The sequence below is a fragment of the Bubalus kerabau genome, chromosome 9 (genome assembly GCF_029407905.1).
Source record: "Bubalus kerabau isolate K-KA32 ecotype Philippines breed swamp buffalo chromosome 9, PCC_UOA_SB_1v2, whole genome shotgun sequence".
NCBI classification, from domain to species: Eukaryota; Metazoa; Chordata; class Mammalia; order Artiodactyla; family Bovidae; genus Bubalus; species Bubalus kerabau.
This window is the reverse complement of record NC_073632.1, coordinates 60,735,218-60,754,755: the sequence shown is the minus strand read 5'-3', so window position 1 is coordinate 60,754,755 and position 19,538 is coordinate 60,735,218. Positions and strand designations below refer to the sequence as shown.

General features: G+C 41.5%; 1 protein-coding gene across 1 annotated transcript in view; it reads left to right on the top strand.

The window, feature by feature from the left end:
• Positions 1–16,638: 16,638 nt before the first annotated feature.
• Positions 16,639–19,538, top strand: part of KLHL32 (kelch like family member 32) — a 200,047-nt gene continuing 197,147 nt past the window's right edge. Inside the window, exons 1-2 of the mRNA XM_055535435.1 lie at positions 16,639–16,788; positions 18,086–18,184. The gene's annotated coding sequence lies outside the window, so the exon portion shown is untranslated. The remainder of the gene's footprint in view (positions 16,789–18,085; positions 18,185–19,538) is intronic.

Below are 19,538 nucleotides of genomic sequence, written 5' to 3'. Positions count from 1 at the left end.
GCGAGATAAGAGTTGAAATTTCAGGGGCTTTGCAGCCCATGCAGCTTCTAGCAGCGTCGTCTAGCGGGAGCAGTTACTACTCCCGGTTACTTATTCTACCCACCCCTCAGAGTTGCTGTCCCTTTTCCCCCTTCCTCCTAGCCCAAGATGTACTTGGCTCCTTGGTTGCCAAGGAGACTTGCTTAAACATCAGTCTTGGGGCGTCTGTTGAAAGAACTGGTTTCTTAAATAATGCTGCTATTTACTTTGATTTTTTTCAAAAAACAAAACGTACACTGAGGACCATGTGGTAATTTGACACTCGTTAATGTGTATTCAAGCGAAGGGTTCATTCAACTTCAAGAAAAGCGGTAATTGCCCTGTATGAAGTGCTTTAAAAAGGATTCGTCAGAGTGATTTTTCAGCGGATTGTGTCTTAAATCATAAATTACTCCCATTTTGGTGATCTTATAAAGAAAACTGATTCCAATTAAAATCCCTTCTCCCATTATATGTTGCAGTTCACTCAAGCGTGATTGTGTGATTGTCTTAACATTAAAAAGCAGTAAATGAATTAATTGTGTTCCCTCACACAAGGATGATCTTCTGTCGTAAAATGACCAGAACAGGAATGCATATGTGAATTCTTAATGTAGGGAGATAGCGTTCATAACATACATCTTTGCTAACATTTCTGTATTTATGGTATTACTCTTTAAGTACACTTTTCTGCTCTTCTGCCCTTTTTCTGAGAAGATTCTGTTTTCTTTCAAGTCTCTTATTATTTTTATTTTGGTGATTAGCAGTAGCCTTTTTTGTTGGAGTATAGTTGCTTTGCAGTGTTGTGTTTCTGCTACACAGCAAACTGCATTAGTTATGTGTATACATATATCTCCTCTTATTGGCTTCTGACATACATCTCTATGTATAGATATAGATATAAAATGTGTGCCCTGGCTTAATACACCAGATTCTAAGGTTTTAGAGCTTATATTAACATGTAGAGAGGAAAGAAGCCCAGAAAAGCTTTGAAGATACTTTTGGGTTTTTTCGTAATGGACTGGATCCTTTCCTGGAGCACTGTGTGAGGCCCAGGGAAGAGGTTTGTCTCACAGGAACCCCTAATAACTGGGCTGTGAGTTTTACCTTGAGGTCTCAGGAGCCTAATGTGAACTTATAACACAGCACTCGGAGAGATCAGCAGTACAGTAGTTAAACTCTGCACTAATTTCATGCCTTTATTACAAACAGAAATAACCACTGGCATTCAACAGTTCATTTTGTTTTCCTTTGATATTTGTTCATCTTTTCTCTCTCCAATTAAATGAGGCCAGGAAATGCATCAGATTCTTTTTATTTAGATTTTAAGCTGTGTCATACAGTGTAATAATAAGAGAAAGAAGGAAAGCAGTAATAACTGAGGTGGTAGAGGGGATTTGTGCAACTGACAGGGAGTGAGAAATGAATAATGATGACAAACATTTTACAATTCCAGATTACAGAGTATTTTTGTGCATTTCTATTTTAATCCCCATGACAACCTTGTAGGGTCACGGAATTATCTTCGATATAAAGCTGAGGGACCTAGACTCAGAGCTTGCTGAAGGTCACAGAGCTAGTGAATGGGAAAGCCCTTTTTGGATCCAGGCTCTTTGCCTTTAAGAAAATCCTGTGCTCTGCTTGTCCAGTGTGTGCAGGTGTCTAACAGGTAAGGTAAGGCCAAGGAGGTGGCACGTGGGTGAGGGGGGTGTGGACTGTGACCTCTGGAACCTATATGCCCCTCTAAATGGGGCAGCTTTTACTGGCCTGTTGCTGGTTGCCACCCTGGCTCTAAAACGTTCTTGTTTTTCCAAGAAAAAAAGTAACTTCCAGCTTTTTTTTTTTTTTTTTTTTGAAGTATCTTTAATTTAAAAGGGCTTCCCTGGTGGCTTAGACAGTAAAGAATCTGCCTGCAATGCAGGAGACCTGGGTTGGATTCCTGGGTTGGGAAGATTCCCTGGATAAGGAAATGGCAACTCACTCCAGTATTCTTGCCTGGAGAACTTCAGGGACAGAGGAGCCTGGTTGCAAAAAGTCAGACACGACTGAGTGACTAACACTTAATTTAAAAAACTGTAAGGACCGCTTTAAAAATATATCTGGGCCACAAGTGGTCTGGAGCCTACTGGTTTGCTGTCCATAACTACTGAAGTCTCATCCAATTTAAAACTGTTTTTCTATAATAGAATACTAATGTAAACAAATACATCCATTATTATGAGAGTGATTAAGAGTTTCTTGATTTTGATACTCAAATCTCTAGCAAAATTGCTCAACATCCAATAAACAGGTCCAAGTTTGTTTCTGAGGATTCCTTGGTCTCTTTCTTATACCTCAGAGAAAGTGAAAGAGCATGAAGTGCTCCAGAGGAAGAATTTTTGAATCTGGTGAAACAAAATCATTTATAGTTTAAAATGTTTCATGCTCCTAATTTAATGTATTCTGCATACAGAACAAGTCGGTTGGTTACTTGTTGTTGTAGGAAGAGTAGAATGAAAAGTTGAACAGAAAAAAAGAGCATCCTGAACCTTTCAGTGAAAAGTTCCTTTTAAGGATTTACGTTGCTGCTGCTAAGTCACTTCAGTCGTGTCCGACTCTGTGCGACCCCATAGATGGCAGCCCACCAGGCTCCCCCGTCCCTGGGATTCTCCAGGCAAGAACACTGGAGTGGGTTGCCATTTCCTTCTCCAATGCATGAAAGTGAAAAGTCAAAGTGAAGTCGCTCAGTCGTGTCTGACTCTAGCGACCCCATGGACTGCAGCCCACCAGGCTCCTCCGTCCGTGTGATTTTCCAGGCAAGAGTACTGGAGTGGGGTGCCATTGCTTTCTCCGAAGGATTTACGTTACTAGTTAGCTAAAACCTACCACAAAATATTGCAAGATTCCAAAGGAACAAATGTAAATGGAAACTCAAAGAGACATTTGATTTTAGGACCCTGGCAGAGATAATGCTGTTTACTCCTTAACTAATCTTATAATGAAGCCAATATTTTTGAGAGGCCGCCACTTTCTCATATGTCTACTAAAATTACAGAGATGTCCGTAGACTTCATCAAGGCAGACCTGGTAGTCAGAAAGGAGTGGTATTTTATTTTCGTCATTTCTTTTGTGGATCCAAATAAGGTCTCATTAAAAAAGAAAAAGCCAGCATTTGGACAGTAGCTTCTGATAGTTCTGTCATTCTAAAATTACTCTCTTGAAGGAGGCTTTAGTGATAAATAAGTGAATTTCAGTTTTCAATTCTTGAAAGTGTGTTGCACATGGAGTTAAGAGTCAGGCAGATGTTAGTCAGTACTAATAAAACAAAGTCCTGGCTGGGAGATAAAGATTCAAAGCAAACAAGCATATTGTTCCTGGAAGCTTTTACTTTTCCAGCCCCTTCTACATGCAAACTGCTTTCCATGTTGTCTTCATAACATCCCTATAAAATGAGCATGTTATTTCTGTTTGACCATTGAACAAGATTATTTGAAGTTAAATTGGACCAATTAAAGAAAACCCTAAACCTCAACAACACTCCTCACTTGACACCCACACTTCTCTGCCAGTTTCCTAATGGGTGTTATAGATATGCACATAATGGTGGTTCTGAGGCAGTTGTGTGTTAAATGCTATGACAGAGATACAGAATTCCACAGAAACACAGATATGAGAAAAATCTTAAAACTTCTGATTCTGGAGGTCAGGTAAGTCCTGCGTAGAAGGAGAATTAGTGCCAGACCTTGATGGCTTTGTGGGTCTGATTATAGTAAATGAAGATCCCTTTAGCTGTCGAAAGATGGAAGGTTCTGCCAGACAGTCATTTGGAATTGTGCATTGAGAGGATAATGTACATGATGTTTGATATTGATGAGCTCATCATTGTAGCTGAAGGGATGATACAAGATGTAGGCAGAGATATTGTCTCCAAATGGAATGCAGCAAGAAGAACTGGGGATATAGAGAGGGTGTAGGGGAAATCGAGTTGGTGAATAAGACCAAGAGGGTAGTTGTAGACATAGAGAGAATCCAGAGAGTGTAGTACTGATTGTTCAAAAAGAGTGAACCTAAGGCAAAGGATGAACCAAGTATTATGATCTCTATACAGGGTCTGGTACATGGCAAATACTGGTTAACTACAATGGTATGTCTGCATTCTTAACATCCAACATCTGGCACATAATTTCCTCTCATATTATCACTTTTCTATGGAAAGGAACATTTATAAATATTTTGTTGTTCAGTCACTCAGTCATGTCCAGCTCTTTGTAACCTCATGGACTGCAGCACGCCAGGCTTTCCTGTCCTTCACCATCTCCCAGAGGTTGCTCAAACTCATGTCCATTGAGTCAGTGATGCCATCCAACCATCTCATCCTCTGTCATCCCCTTCCCTGCCTGCCTTCAATCTTTCCCAGCATCAGGGTCTTTTCTAATGAGTCATCTCTTTGCATCGGATGGCCAAAGTATTGGAGCTTCATCTTCAGCATCAGTCCTTCCAATGAATCTTCAGGGCTGATTTCCTTTAGGATTGACTGGTTTGATCTTCTTGCAGTCCACGGGACTCTTCAAGAGTCTTCTCCAACACCACAGTTCAAAAGCATCAATTCTTTGATGCTCAGCCTTCTTTATGGTCCAATTCTCACATCCATACATGACTACTGGAAAAAACATAGCTTTGACTAGATGGACCTTTGTCAGCAAAGTTATAGATATTTTATATGAATGCAATTAGAATGGACAAATATTTGAATTTTTAAAAATGGGAAAGAGATTGTGAAAATTAGATGAGGAAAGAGCATTTATTAGTGTAAATATCAGTATAAACATCATAGGCTTAAAGGTTAGAGAGACTCTTGCAAATAGAGATTTTAATGTTAGGTACATATTTTATGAAGTCTCATTTCATATCTGTGGGATAAGTGAGGAGAAAATTGAGGGGAAATGTATGGTGTGTTAGCTGTTTGGAAATCTATACACACACTCAGAGAGAAGCCTTTAGTGACAGATAAATGTACTCTGTTCTTGATCCTGCTTGGCTCAACTTTTTGTTACTTGACTGGAAGTATGAAAAAAATGTGACAAGGGAAAGTTAGATTCGAATTCAAGTACTAGATCTGGAATGACTGGGTGGGAGAACTCCTGTTAGAATGATGGGCACAAAGTAACAGGATGAAATCAAATAGAAAACATGACATAGCCAGCTCGAGTCTAGCGCTGAGGACATTTGGCTTGTCAGGAGTTCACTTTGAAGTTGGAGGGATTTTAATTCCAGTCAAGTACAATATAAGCCAATGTGATGATTTGCTCTTCACAGATATATTTGGCAAGTAGTGGAAAATATTATGAACAGGTGATGTTAGGAGCCCTTCTTTCAGGCTTCAGTAGAGTGCTGACTCAGTAGTTGTGGCACACACCGGCTTAGCTGCACCGTGGCATGTGATATCTTCCAGGACCAGGGACCAAGCCCACATCCCCTGCCTTGGCACCAGGAGAATCCCCTTCCCTCTTATTAAATGGAGCTTTTGGTGACAGTGGAGACAGACCTGGTTTTGTCTTTGTGCCAGGCAGTGCATTACACCCCCTTCCCTCCTTCTATATCTGATTTGTGTTATCTGAGAATTTCTTCCAGTTTGGAGAGTAGAACTTGAGAATTTATCCCAGAACACCCTCTTATTGGGAACTAATAGTTGAAATTAATTTTGTTCATGTATTTCCTGGTTCTGTCCTTCTGATGGGGTCCTTCGTGCTCATACCCTACTTGCCAAGATCTTTACCTAGGAGGTAGAAGCACTCAGCTCTCTTTGTCTTTCTTTTGTCTTGTTTCATATGCACATTGTGATGCATTAATGCATTTAGCTTAACTTGATTTAGACATATGGTGCTGTAAATCTCGGTAAGATTTTAAAAAGAACTATGTATAAAAAAATAACAGTTTTGCAAACCTGATTTGGAGTCGGATTAGTTCTGCATATGGTGAAAGCGCGGAAAGCTGTGAATTCGCCTAACGACGTTTTGCAGGGTTGGAATTACTGACTGATAAGATGATTTTTAAATGAAGAAGGAAAATCTTTGGCAGTTTTCATCGACTCTTGACTTACTCCTACATGTTTATTTGAGGTATAATATATTCTGCTTTCTATGCCAGATGAGCTAGTTCCAGTTACTTAGAAGCAGGACTTTCCTATAATCCCTCTACTCCCCAGCACAGCCTGTCTGGCTTACAGGATATTGTTCAAGTAAGTAGTCCCATCCCGGATGATTGCTTCAGTGGGAACACAGTCACTGCTAATGGGACAGATGCCAAGAGCAGTGGAGGAGGCATTTTGCAATTGTTTTTATGACGTGAGTTCTGGTGCCTCATTTTAAATCATTATTTAGAAATCTTATTATTTATAAATTTTAGTTCTTCCAGTTCTTGTGCATTGTCTGTACAAAGTAGCGTGACACAGCCTTGGAGCCTGGATTCAAATGGTCAACCTGACACTTCTTGGCTCTGTGATCTTGGTACTGGCTCTGGGATCGAGCTACATATCTATCTCCCCTCAATCTCATTTTACTCATCTGTAAAATGGGAACTCTATTACGCTGATGACAGGACTATTCTGAGACTAAGATATGTGTAGTAAACATCTAGCACAATGCCTGGTGCATAATAAAATCTCAGTACTCATTAATTCCTTCCCTTTGCCTCCCCTTCGCTGCCTACCTTTTCTTTCCTTAACATGAGTGTAGAATTCACTTAAATTTTATATTCTGTTAGTATATAAAAGGCTTCCCTGATAGCTCAGTTGGTAAAGAATCTGTCTGCAATGCAGGAGACCTTGGTTCGATTCCTGAGTTGGGAAGATCCACTGGAGAAGAAATAGGCTACCCACTCCAGTATTCTGGCCTGGAGAATTCCATGGACTATAGTCCATGGGGTCGCAAAGAGTTAGACACTGCAGAGCGACTTTCACAGTATATAAAATGTCTTAATCTGGTCCATCAGCCTTAATAGAGGAGCAGCCTCTTTTTGTGTATTGGAGTTTGAGTGAGCAGTGGACTGCTTAGGTGTTGGGGTTATGTCTGTCAGAGGCTTTGGCAAGCCTTCCCTCTCTTTTCCGCTGTTCCTGGAGCCACAGGGAAAAAGAGGGAGGGTCAGTTTTCCCCACAGAGGCAACTCGCTGGGACTTTATTTTAGGATCTCTTCAGGGGACCCCCTCTGTGGAAGCACAAAGCTGCCTCTTGTGTCCTCTGTGGATTAGTAAAAGCAGCACCTAGTATCTGGTGGGTACAGACCTCTTACCATTTCTGTGAGGTCAAGTTCTTGCTGCCAATATCTTTCTATTCAACCTGGGGTTTCCCTTCATGCTGAATTATGTAAATTTTATGAAAAGGTCAAGAGCTCCCCAGGCTCAAAGAAAAAAACTCCTCAAATTCACTTTCAAGTCAGATAGGATTAAAGTCTTCCTGAAGAGAATACTTTCTAAAAGTTAAATCTTTTTTTTTCCTTTTTCCTCTGTACCATTTTTTGTCCCCTCTCCCTTGCCGCTGCCAAGCAAGTCCTCATCTTCACAAATGGCAGAGTGATCTTCCTCTTTTTTTGGATATCATTAGATTCTCTGACAACCTAGAAGCACAGATGAGGTTAGTGTGTCCTGAATTCTTTCGAGGTTATCCCCCAGCTCACAGGCCTGAGGTAACTCAGGAAGCAGTGGGGACTACTGGCAGCCTACCATACTGGTGACTTTTGTAGTATTAATAACAAAAAATATTTATAGAACGGTAGCATGAGCAGTAATTTAGGGAAACTATACACCCCATGGATTCAGTGGACATGAATTGGAGCAAACTTTGGGAGATAGTCAGTGGCAGGGAAGCCTGGTGTGCTGCAGTCCATGGGGTCGCAAAGAGTCAGTTATGACTTAACGACTGAACAACAAAATACCAAGCTAAGTTCTGTTTTTATCATACAGTGAATTATAGAGCATTTCATTTACAGAAAAGACTGTTTCTTGTGCTACATGTGTCATTTGAAAAACATGCACATTTAAGAAACTCATACATATATGCATGTATATGTGTATGTATTTATTTTGGTGTTTCTTTAAATGTGTTGCAATTTAATAATTCAAATATATGTTTAAGAGTAAGTAGCATCAATTTAGATACCTAAAATAAGGGCTTAGGGAATTTGTTCATGCTGAATTTGTGATCGTTTGTCAAAGACAGAATATCCTTTACCTATTTCTTTACTCTCTAAGAAGCCAGAAGAGAATATAGTAAAATTTTTAAAAAGATTCAGTATGTAGTAGGTATTAATTACAGTGAGGTGTGAATTCCAGGATGAAAAATATGGTAGCCAAGATGATATCAGTACCAGATCTTGTGTTTGCATCCAATTCAGATACTAACAAAGTTCTAAAATCATACTGCTAAGGAAAAAGAGCCTTTAAATATGAGCATATTCTCAGCCACTTCCCAAGTGACAGCTGTGGTTATTATTTTAGAGATTCATGTTCATAATTGAGGTAGATACCCAAATGCAAGAGATTTATTTTGATAGAGTCTCTCATTGACTTGCATCCTCATCTGTTCTGTCTGACATTCCCTGAAAGAGACTTAAAAAAAAAAAAAAAAAGATGCTGTTTTTGTGATAGGCAGTAGTGTAGATGTAATCCAGTAACCCCTCAACAGCAAAGATTCACTAGTCTTTCTCAGACTGATATCTTTGAGCTGATATGGCTGATTTTTCTTTTTTTTAAAGAATACAGAGCCTAAAGAATTATGGAATGAAAGTTTTGGTTTTTCCTTCTATGGAAACATTAATTAACTACAGTCTGATTTAATTTGGGCACAGCTTATCGTCTTTAGCTTTAGGTCAAAGCTGTTTATCATTTCCTGAAGGTATTTCATAGCATCTAGAGATAGGGCTTCCCAATTGATCAAATATCATTTGAGAAACTCATGCACAGTCCTTAGGCCTTTCTACACAGCATTTAACTTGACTTTTTACTGAAACTCTATAATTTGTGAATGTGTCATCCATAGGGTTTTATGGTTAAAATTTTCTTAATTTGTCATATTTCACAGAGTTGTCAACTTCTGATTTCTGTTTCATGTTGTTCTATCAATATTGCTCTCCAGAAGTCTGTAAATTATAGTCATTGCATATTATTAATTGCTTTAAAATGGAATATTGATATATTTAATGCATGTAACTGCCAAGGGGTTTGTAGATGTGGGTGGAACTCTTTGACCAGCACCTTCTCTCTTTGTGGCTGAATGTCTGGTAAGCATGGAATTGGGACAAGAGGAGTCAGTACATGGTTCGGCTACAGAGTAGCATCAGTGGTGTGTATTGCCTTTGTAAATGAGGACATGCTTTGCCCTTGGACCTAATGGGGCATGAAATTCCCAGATCTCCTCAATATGTGCCTTGCTTACTGTGTTCTTCTTTTCAGGCACTGTATTCTTAGAGTTCTTCTACTTCCTGTATGTTGACCCCGTTTTGGAAAATATCAATATTCTGTGATTGCTTCAGAATTTTGTTGCTGTCATTCTTTGCTCATGTGCAAACTTGCAGTGCCTCAATCTGCAGCTATTGGTATACTGTTCCTTTTGTGTATTTATGTGTTGATTGATGAAGAGACAGAGGCAAGGATGAAAGAGGACCTCTTGTATCTCAGCATTAAATGAGCCCATTAAGTGGGTTGGACAATAACCGATGAGGACCAAGATATTTAAGAAGCCCAGATATCACTGACTCAAGAACTTTTTTAGTTCTCTTCTCATCTGGAACCTCATGGTTGGCCTTCAGGAGAGGGTTTTTCTAGATGGTGGCGAAGCACATATCAGTATCTTAGCCAGGAAAGAGAGTCTCACAAGAATCAGCCATATTTCCCTCCCAGGCCAGCTCCCAGGCTTTCTGAGGGCAGTGCCAGTATTGATAAGGCCTCTTCTTGAGGCTGCTTTTACCCGTGGTTGCTTGGGTCCCAGGGCAGAACGAAAATCCTTCACTGATCGTATTTCCATACAATGAGGTGAGGCACAGTGAGGTGGATCAGGAGGGCAGAGGCCCTCGGAGTCAGAGTGTTCTTGTTTCCAGCTCTGCCAGGGGAGCTCTGTGCCTGAGTATCCTTCTTTATAAACTGGGATAATAGAATCATGAGAACAAAATTGGATATGTTTTTTAAAAGCTCTGTTTATAAAAAAAAAAAAAAAAGAGCTGTATTATTGGCTTGTTTGGCTGTTCTGGAACCTTGCTTTAGAAAATCATACTTGATCACTGTTCTGCAAGTAAGTCCAGCCCAAATGTTGCAATGAGGCTGATCCTCAGAAGGACCTGAAGTTGTTTTAAAAATACAGATTCCTAGAATCTCTATATTTTTTTGTGTTGGAAGCTATGTTGGTTGCTTAGGCTCAGTGTATTAGGACACCTTTCCTGAGTGATTCTCATGGTGGGCCTAATCCCGGAGCTGCGGGTCAAAAGCACAGGGACCTGGTCACACTCTGCTCCTGTTCCTGGCTCCCAAGGACCCACCGGGCCCCCTGGATCTGAGCCTCGGTTTTCTTTTCATTCACATTTAACAAAAAATAGCACAGCAAATAAGCCCTGAGTCACAATGCTCTCTGGATACACAATCGGCATTTAAACATTGCAGGCAATGCTTTACTAAACAAGTGCCCTGGATGAGAGTTGTTATGTGTGATTAACATCTCCACTGCTGAAACAGAATTTAGGATTTTAAACTCAGATTTGTGTACAACTAAATCAGGTGAATTACTACAGAGAGCATCTTTGTAAATATCCTCATTGTAATATTACCCAAACAATGAAGTAGTTTGATTGATTTAAAAATGGACATTGCTTTGTGTGTGCTTAGTCGCTTAGTCCTGTCCTACCCTTCGTGACTGCATGGACTGTAGCCCACCAGGCTCCTCTGTCCATGGGCTTCTCCAGGCACAAATACTAGAGTGGGTTGCCATTCCCTTCTCCAGGGGGTCTTCCCAATCCAGGGATCAAACCCAGGTCTGCTGCATTGCAGACAGGTTTTTGAGACCTGGGTTTGACCCCTGGGTTGGGAAGATCCCCTGAAAAAGGGAATGGAAACCCACTGTGTTCTTGTCTGGAGAATCCCATGGGCAGAGGAGCCTGGGGGGCTTCAATCCTTGGGGTCACGAAGAGTTGGACATGTAACACTCTTCCCTTTTGAGGGATCACACCGGACATTTCTGTACAAGATGAAATGAGGTGCTTTTTATTTTATACCTTTTTAGATTTAGAGCATTGATAGTGATTACATGACATTATATAAGCCAAATGGAGAATACAATTTCCACAGGGGATGAAATCCTATGAGTCATTGATTAACAGTAGTGAACTGTGGCAGAATAGTGTAGATCTTTACATCGGGATTTTGGGAGCAGAGAAACCATAATTTTGAATTGTTGTTTGCTCTTTGTTTTAGGGACAGTTTAGAAGGTGTTTTGCAGGGTTTTTTTTTTTTTTAACATAGGTTTTAAAATTTAATATTCTGTTCTTAGAAACTGGCTGAAACAGTGTGACTGTGTGTGTGGATTTTTTATGTCTAAGGGAAATTTCATGACTGTCTTAATTATCATCATCTTAAAGCATCAAAATACTTGAATATTAGGCATTTTGAGGAGACATGCAACTGTTAAGCACCAGCATATATATAAGGAGAAAAGGAAGCCTTGTTATGAGACATTTATGAAATTATACATGATTTTGACTAGAGAAAAGAGATAGGAGTTATGAATGGTGAGAATGTTGCCTATTTATAAATATAAGAGAAGTCATTTTAAGGCATATGAGTATATGAAGGAAGGGCAGATATCATACTTATATTTATTTGTCTGCGATCATTCTAATCATTGCTATGACTGTTGTGATGGTTTCTCTGTTATTGAGTTAGGTACAAACCAGCTTAATCCTTTTTGCAAGATTATTTTTGAGTTGAAGAAATAGTCTTTTGACCTAAAGAATGACCATTTTAGAACTGGAATTGTTTTGTTGAGTTACCTTTTCCTCCCTGGAAAATGAGGTGAAATGGCATGTTTAGAGCTTTACCAAATTGGATTTAGGGTATACGCTTTCTTCTGCCTTTTGTGTCAAGGACAGGAGAGACAGAGATAAGGGCGAAGTTAACTGTACAATTGTATTTACCATCAATTGGTTTTTAAGGCTGCAGCTTCATTAGGTGGTTAGCACTTGGCTGTTCTGCCAAAAGCATCTTTTTGGCCATCTGTGCCAAATTAGAGGAAGTAATGGCCTTGGGCACAGCTGCTGAGTCTACTGTGTATTTCTAACTCATTTATTAATGATAATAATCACACGGAGAAGTCCAGTGGCCAAATGTGTAGAATAAATCGAGGGAACCAAATACACACATAGAAATTTAGAGGTGCAAGAAAGAAAAATTTGTGTTTTACATCGTGAAATGAAAGTAGGTGTTATTTAAATCCGTAGCGAGGACTTTAATGTTTTCTACCTTCATCTCCTTATGGTGGCTTTCTTCTGGTGGTTTGGTGGTTTAGTTGCTAAGTTGTGTCTGACTTTTGTGACCCCATAGACTGGAGCCTGTCAGGCTCCTCTGTCTATGGGATTCTCCAGGCAAGAATACTGGAGTGGGTTGCCATTCCCTTCTCCAGGGGATCTTCCCGACCCGTGGATCGGACCCTGGTCTCCTGCATTACAGGAAGAGTCTTTATCATCTGGGCCACTAGGGAAGCTTTCTTGTAAGGAGAAATAACTACAGGAGAGACTGACCTTGATTTTCAGCACTTCTTTGTGATGCTTCATGGATTTTGCTCTAAAGTTGATATTTTTATAGGAGTTAAAGCTCATTAATATATCTCAAAATTCATTGATAGGGCCTTTTCTCAGCTCAACAGCTCTATTAAGAATCACTGAGGGATGAGTGACTCTCATTGGTGTCACTGCTCTTTTTTGTTGGTTTACTTGGACCAACAGCAGGACCTTTCCAGGCACGGTAAGTCTGATGTGATTAGAAGTATAATTAAGGAGTTATAAGAAAATAAGCTGTTCAACAGTCCTAAGGATAAAAAGAAGGCCAAGAATCAGGATTTTAAATAGACATTTCTAAATTTTGTGTGGCCAATTCATTCTCTAGAATACCCCAACTGATGAATATGTTGGAAGGAAACCCTGTAATGAAATTGACCTTTAAGAGAAAGTTACAAAAATTATGTGTTTTGCCTTTGGCATATATAATATATTTTAGTAGCAAACTTCCCAGTACATGCTTTTTTGGTTTTTTTCCTCCAAACCTGCCTCCTCCAGAGCTTCCCCATCTTTACTCAGGCGCAGAGCCTTGTGGAGTCAACCTTCTTTCTTGAACAGCTCACATCTAGGCAGTCAGGAGATTCTGTTGGTTTTACCTTCAAAATGCACCCAAAATCTGACTGTTTCTCACCATATTCCTGCTCCCACCATTGCCCCACTCAGCACCAGCTGATGCTTAAACTACTGTAACAGATTCTTAGGGGGTCTCCTTTGCCTCTTGTAGTAGTGTTAGTTGCTCAATTGTGTCCAACTCTTTGCGACCCCATGGACTGTAGCCCGCCAGGCTCCTCCTCCACACATCTTTCCCACCCAGGGATCAAACCCCCATACCTGTGTCTGCTGCATTGGCAGGCTAGGTCTTTATCACTAGTGCCACCTGGGAAACCCTTGCCTCTTATAGACTGTTTCCAATATCACAGCCAGGGTGATCCTTCTAAAACCAGAGTTAGATCACCTTCCTCTTTTGCTCAAACCTCCAATAGATTTCATCCCAGGAAGCAACACAATCCACACCATCTTTCCCCTCCCGTCCCCTCTCTTCATCTTCTACTGTTTCCTGCCCACTCCTGCCCTGGTCTCGCTGGCCTCCTTTTCTGCTTTAGAACCTGCATACATCGTCCCAGGTTTCCTGTGCCTGGACTGCTCCTCTTCCTGCTTGTCCCCAGACACCCTCCCTTACCTCCTTCAGGTCTTGGCTCAAATGTCACCTTCTCACTGAGGCCCACTGCGATCACCTACTGAAAATGTAAACTATCCTCACCCCCCTCTTCATTCTCAGTTCTCCTTACCCTGTATTACTGTCCCCTTTCCACAGCTCTCATCACTTTAAAGACCAGATTTATGGAGGGTTAATTTACAGATTCTAAGTGTACAGTTCAATAGTTGAGTCAATGTGTATAGAATTGTGCAGCTGTCACCTCAGCCCACTTCTAGAACATTTCTATCAATGCCCAAAGCTGCCTTGTGCCCCTTCAGAGTTATTTCCACTCTCCCTCCACCCTAGGTAACCTCTAATCTCTATCAATAAATGTAGCTTTCTGGACATTTGAATCTCCGGCTTCTCTGACTTGGTATCACCAGTGCTCAGAAAGTGTGGGTTAGAGGAGGTGGATGTTTATGTAAAATTCAATCATTACCCTATTCAAGTGTGTCTGATCTTATCTGTGGCTAACTAGGCTGTCATCTCGGTATGCAGTCCCCAAGCCTCTCAGTTTCTCCCTCCCGCCGGCTCCTGTGCCCTTCTCTCCCCTCTGTTCTTCGGGCCACTTTTCTGATTCAGGTCCTCAGCACTATAGCTTCATACTGGTCTCGGCGCTGCTTTCTTTTTTCTTCCATCCCTTCCTGTGGACTCTGTCAGATCGGTATCTTTGGAAACTTGGCTTTCTTTATCTCATTCTTCTTTCTAAAAACCTCCTGCGACTCTCTGAGACGTGTGGCTAAATTAGTCTCAAAAAGCATTTCCCCACCTGCCTTCTAATTCTTCCCAGTGTGAACCATATCCCTTTCTGAGATTTTGTAAGTAAGCAGGCTTTCAGGAGGTACTGATTTCTCTTCAACCTCTAATTGTCTGATTCCTAAGCCTCTCTGTCGAGTAATATGTGATTTAATAAAAACAACAACAACAACAACAAAAAAAATCTTTAAAGCTTCTGGGAATTGGCTATTTAAAGGAATCCAGTAATTTATCTCTATTATAGTTCCTTACGTTGAGTATTCTCAAAACAACTCTTCCAGACTTGCTTTATATGCACTTTTAAAAAAAATGTAATCAGGGATTTCTCTGGCCACTAGTGTGGTGAAGAGAAATTACAGGATTAATTCCATAGTGGAAACAAAACAACACGTGTCTGGCTGAGGCCCTCCAGCATCAGGAACAGTCCTTGGCTCTGTTTCTCTGTTCTGTGTTCATTGTTGTTCCCTGCTGGAGGGTACTGGGTGGGACTGGGGTCCACAGTGGAGACTTTTTCTTCTGGGATCCAGCCTTCTCATGTACACCCCACCTTCTCCGTGCTCTTACTGATTTCAGCTGTTCTGGCCCTTTGTGATGACTGGTGGTATTAAAACTGTCTTTAGACTACAGTGTCCACCAGCCACTTCCCTCATCCACAGCAAGGGGGGCTCTGGCTGCTTGTAGCTGCCTTTTGTATTTTGTGTATCAGCAGCGGTGAGGTGGTGCATCCACGGGATGGCTTTAGAGGCGGACAGCTCGTACGTGGAAACCTGGTTCATTCTTTTACCAGTTGTTTGGTCTTGGGAAAGTTATTTATTTCTTTGAACCTGAGTATCCTCATTTCTGCTCTGGAGACAGTTATCCCTACTCTGCGGTATTATTATGTGGATCAGATGCAATAATGTATATATGTTATCCTTGTTCAGCAAGGAAGTAAGCACTCAGTAAATTTATTTTCGCTCAGTAAATCTACTTCTATGATTATTCTTAAGCAGAGGCAGGAGGGCCTGGGAGCTAAGGTTGCTCCCCTGTTATTGGAGAGAGCAGTCTTTCTTCCTGTTATCACCTCTCCCTGGGTGTGGGGGTAATGAGAATGTCAGCAATTGTGTTTTGACTATCACCTCTGTTTTCCAGTATTCGGGGTCTAAAGCTGTGATTCATGGGCCACACCTGGTTGTGCTTGTATGACCCTAGTACTCTCATTTCAGGATGAAAAGTATAAAAGATCCTGTGTTGTTGTCACTTATTAAATATGCTGCCACTGGTGTTTTTGCTTATGAAAGCTTCGCCAGTTTTCTCATTAATATTATTCTGTTCTGTCAAGAATGCTCATTCGGCACATAGTTATGGGGCATCTGTTCGATGTCAGGCTCTGTGCCAAGTTCTGCTGATTCAGTGGTGAGGAAAAGAGATCATAGCTTCATCGTCTTGGAGCTGACACTCTGGTGGAATTGAGGGGCATTCCTCAGACGATTTCACAAATAAGGGTAAAATCACAATAGAAATAAATGCTGAGGCTCGTGGTGTTGGGAAAAGTGTAAAAAGGCTTTTGACCTGCTCTGAAGTGGTGGTGAGGAGGCTTTCCCTGAGAAGGTGGGGTTGGAAGTCTGAAGGATGTGACGAGATAGTGAAGTGAAAGCCAGAGGGTGGAGAATGCTTCAGATAAAGGAGAAAAATTCATGTGCAGAGGCCCAGGGCAGTGTTAAGGGGGAAAGCAGTGACAGTGGAGTGCAGTGGGATGCTGGGAGCCAGGGGGAGGGAGCAGGGAGATGCTGCTCGAGGGTGGGGAGTGCAGGACCCACCGCACCTGGGTCTTTAGTCTAAAAACGGTGGAAGCCACTGAGGAGGGGTTTTAGTCAAGGAGTGATAGCACCTGGAAAGCTAACAGTGGCTTCTGATTGGAGGAGAGCACGTATCGCTATAGGAAGGTGTTACCGTCTGTTGCTCTGGTTCAGGTCAGAGAGGATTGTAGTAGCTTGGTGAAAGGAGGTGGCTAGGAAGAGAGAAGGCCATTTAAGGGCTGTGGAAAGGTAGACTTTTCAGGTCTTGGTGCTGGATTGGATATTGAGAATGAGAACCCTGCTGAGTCCTGGGTCTCTGGAGGTGGTGCTATTCCATAGAGCTGTGTGGTTGGAGGCATCATTTGCATGGTGGTGAAACTAATCCATACAGCTGGATGGTGGTGCAGTTGGATGTATGTTGGTAAAACTCATCAAGAAAGGGGTTCTAAAAGAGGTAGGGGGTGGGTGGGATGGGTGAAGGAAATTACGTGTGCTTTTGGCATTATTAAATTTGAGCTGTCTTAATGTATTCAACTGAAGATGTCAAATAGGAGGTTATTGTATGTTTGGTTATCATAGAAAACTCTGATACAGTTTTTAATTGGGGTTGGAATTGCCTAGAGGTAAAGTAGACCATTGAACTCTGAACCTCATAGAACTGCAGCACGTAATGATTAGGTAGAGAGGGTGGAGCAAGAAAAATGTGTAACTAGAGAGGAAGAGGGAAAACCAGGAGAGGATGGAATCATAGAAGCCAAGGAAGTAGCAAGATTCAAAAGGAGAAAGCATTTATCTGCTTTGAATGCTACCAATATCCAGTAAGTCAAGGACTGAAAATGATATTTGGATTTAATGACAGTCCAGCTAAGGTACTGAGGTGGATTTGGAGACCAGAGGCACCTGGCAGCCCAGGTCACTATGCCACCGTGTAAATCCTGGAACCACACCGTAACTCTGAGCAGCCCCAAGAAAGCAGCACTTCCCAGTGGGTAGAACGGAAATTGAGTTGTGGGAAACAGAGGGTTAAGCTCTTAATTTTCTCCCACACCAGAGTTTGCAGCAAGGCTCATACCTACTCTTGAGACGGTGTCTACTTATTCATTCAGCAGACTTTGTTAGGTACTCTCATGAAAGTTGGGTGAGAGGTGGTCTGTGTCCGGAACGCACTCACAGAACAGCGGAGAGGAAAGATGCAACCACAGTACATGTGTAACTGTCATCTAGGCCTAACGTACGCATCCCTAACACAGGCACAAACTGTAGGAATTCAGAGAATGGAAGGCTTAGTAGAAGATCTGGAATGCATAGTCAAAAATAGAAACATGAAATGCACAACCAAAAGCAGCATATTTCAGGGCCAGAAGCCTCCTGGAAATCTGAGATAATTAACACCTCAGGATTTACTTCAGAGTGTCACTGGTAGCTCATTAGACTTTCTCAGGTGTTGCTTTTTCCTTTGTACTTTTGCAAACAAATTTTCACAGGTTTGCTTACCAGATTGAAATTTCAAAAAATAAATTTTTCTGATAACTCTTTTATTTTAAAGGTGCAGCTTTTATGATTCATATGTTCCAATAGCAAACTAAATTTAACTGAAGTACCTGAAAAGTCAACACTGCTTTTGGTAGAAAATATAGTGAAAAAGGTATGTCTTTCTTCTTTCAACCTGAATTGACTCTAGTTTTTTTAATATTTTGAGAAACGTCCCTACTGAATAAGTGGAAGTGGTCAAATGTGGATTTTGATGTTTGACTTAAGAAATATGATTCTTGCTTTTTTTGGAAGTCTGTGTGTATTTCCACTAAGAATTAACTGTACTTGATCTCATTCCTTAAATGTTTCCTGAAGGACTTAAGACACATTTTTCGTGAAATTTTAGCTCTGAGAAACTGGTTTTATAATGCAAAAGAAGTTTGATATGAGCGGGTAATTGTAAAACAACTCAGGATAAGACTACTGTTGTAGCTGCCTTCACATAATCCATGAAAGCACCTTGATTAGCACCTCCCTGAAAGTGAGCCTGGAAAAGCGCCTTCTCAGTTTTCCCTTCTGGGTTCCCTGCTGCACAGGGATCACCTGGGATGGTGCCTACCAGCCACTGTTTTCTGTGTTTTACCCTTCACTTTTCCCACCTGCACCTCCCCCACCCACAAGAAAAATAGGCAAACACTTTGTTCTACTGAATTCTCAGTTTTCCTGTGTTGAGTGGGATGGGGGTCGGATGGGGAAACTGGTTATCATATACCTTTTTGGGAATTTTATAAATTCCTCTTTCGTGTACAAAATGCATGCATGCTTGCAGCTTCAGAAAAAGAGTGGCACAGAACAGCAGGGGCTGTCGCATTCTCAAAGTCTGTTCATGAATCGCAGGTTGGAACCTTCTACTGTGACCTTCCTGGGCACCAGGATCTGAAGGTGCTTTCTCAGACACGTCTTTCATTGTAGTAGTCTCTTGCTTTAGGGGCTTCCCAGGTGGTGCTAGTGGTAAAGAACCTGCCTGCCAATGCCTGAGACAGAAGAGATACAGGTTTGATCCCTGGGTCGGGAAGATCCCTGGGTCGGGAGGAAGGCATGGCAGCCCATTCCAGTATTCTTTCCTGGAGACTCTCCATGGACAGAGGAGGCTGGCGGGCTAGTCCACAGGGTCTCAAAGAGTTGGACACAACTGAAGCCACTTAGCATGCACTTGTTTTAGAGCCAGTGATGGCTCCACATTTGCTGCTCTTAAGTTCTGGCACAGTGCCATTTGCAGCCCAAGGTCAGCTGACCCTGCTTATCCCGGTCATCACACCCTGGCACTACTCCCAGCACTGTGGCTGTCCCCTCTTGCTGTCTTTCTCATTCGTGCCCTCCTGCATATGTTTGATCCTGAACATGTGTGCCTGACCCCTGGCTCAATGTGGTTGTACCTCCCTCTCATTCTAAGATCTGTGCACCAAGGTTTAGTGCCATGCTTATTTCCTTCATGAAAACCCCACTCCTGACTAACTCTACCAGAG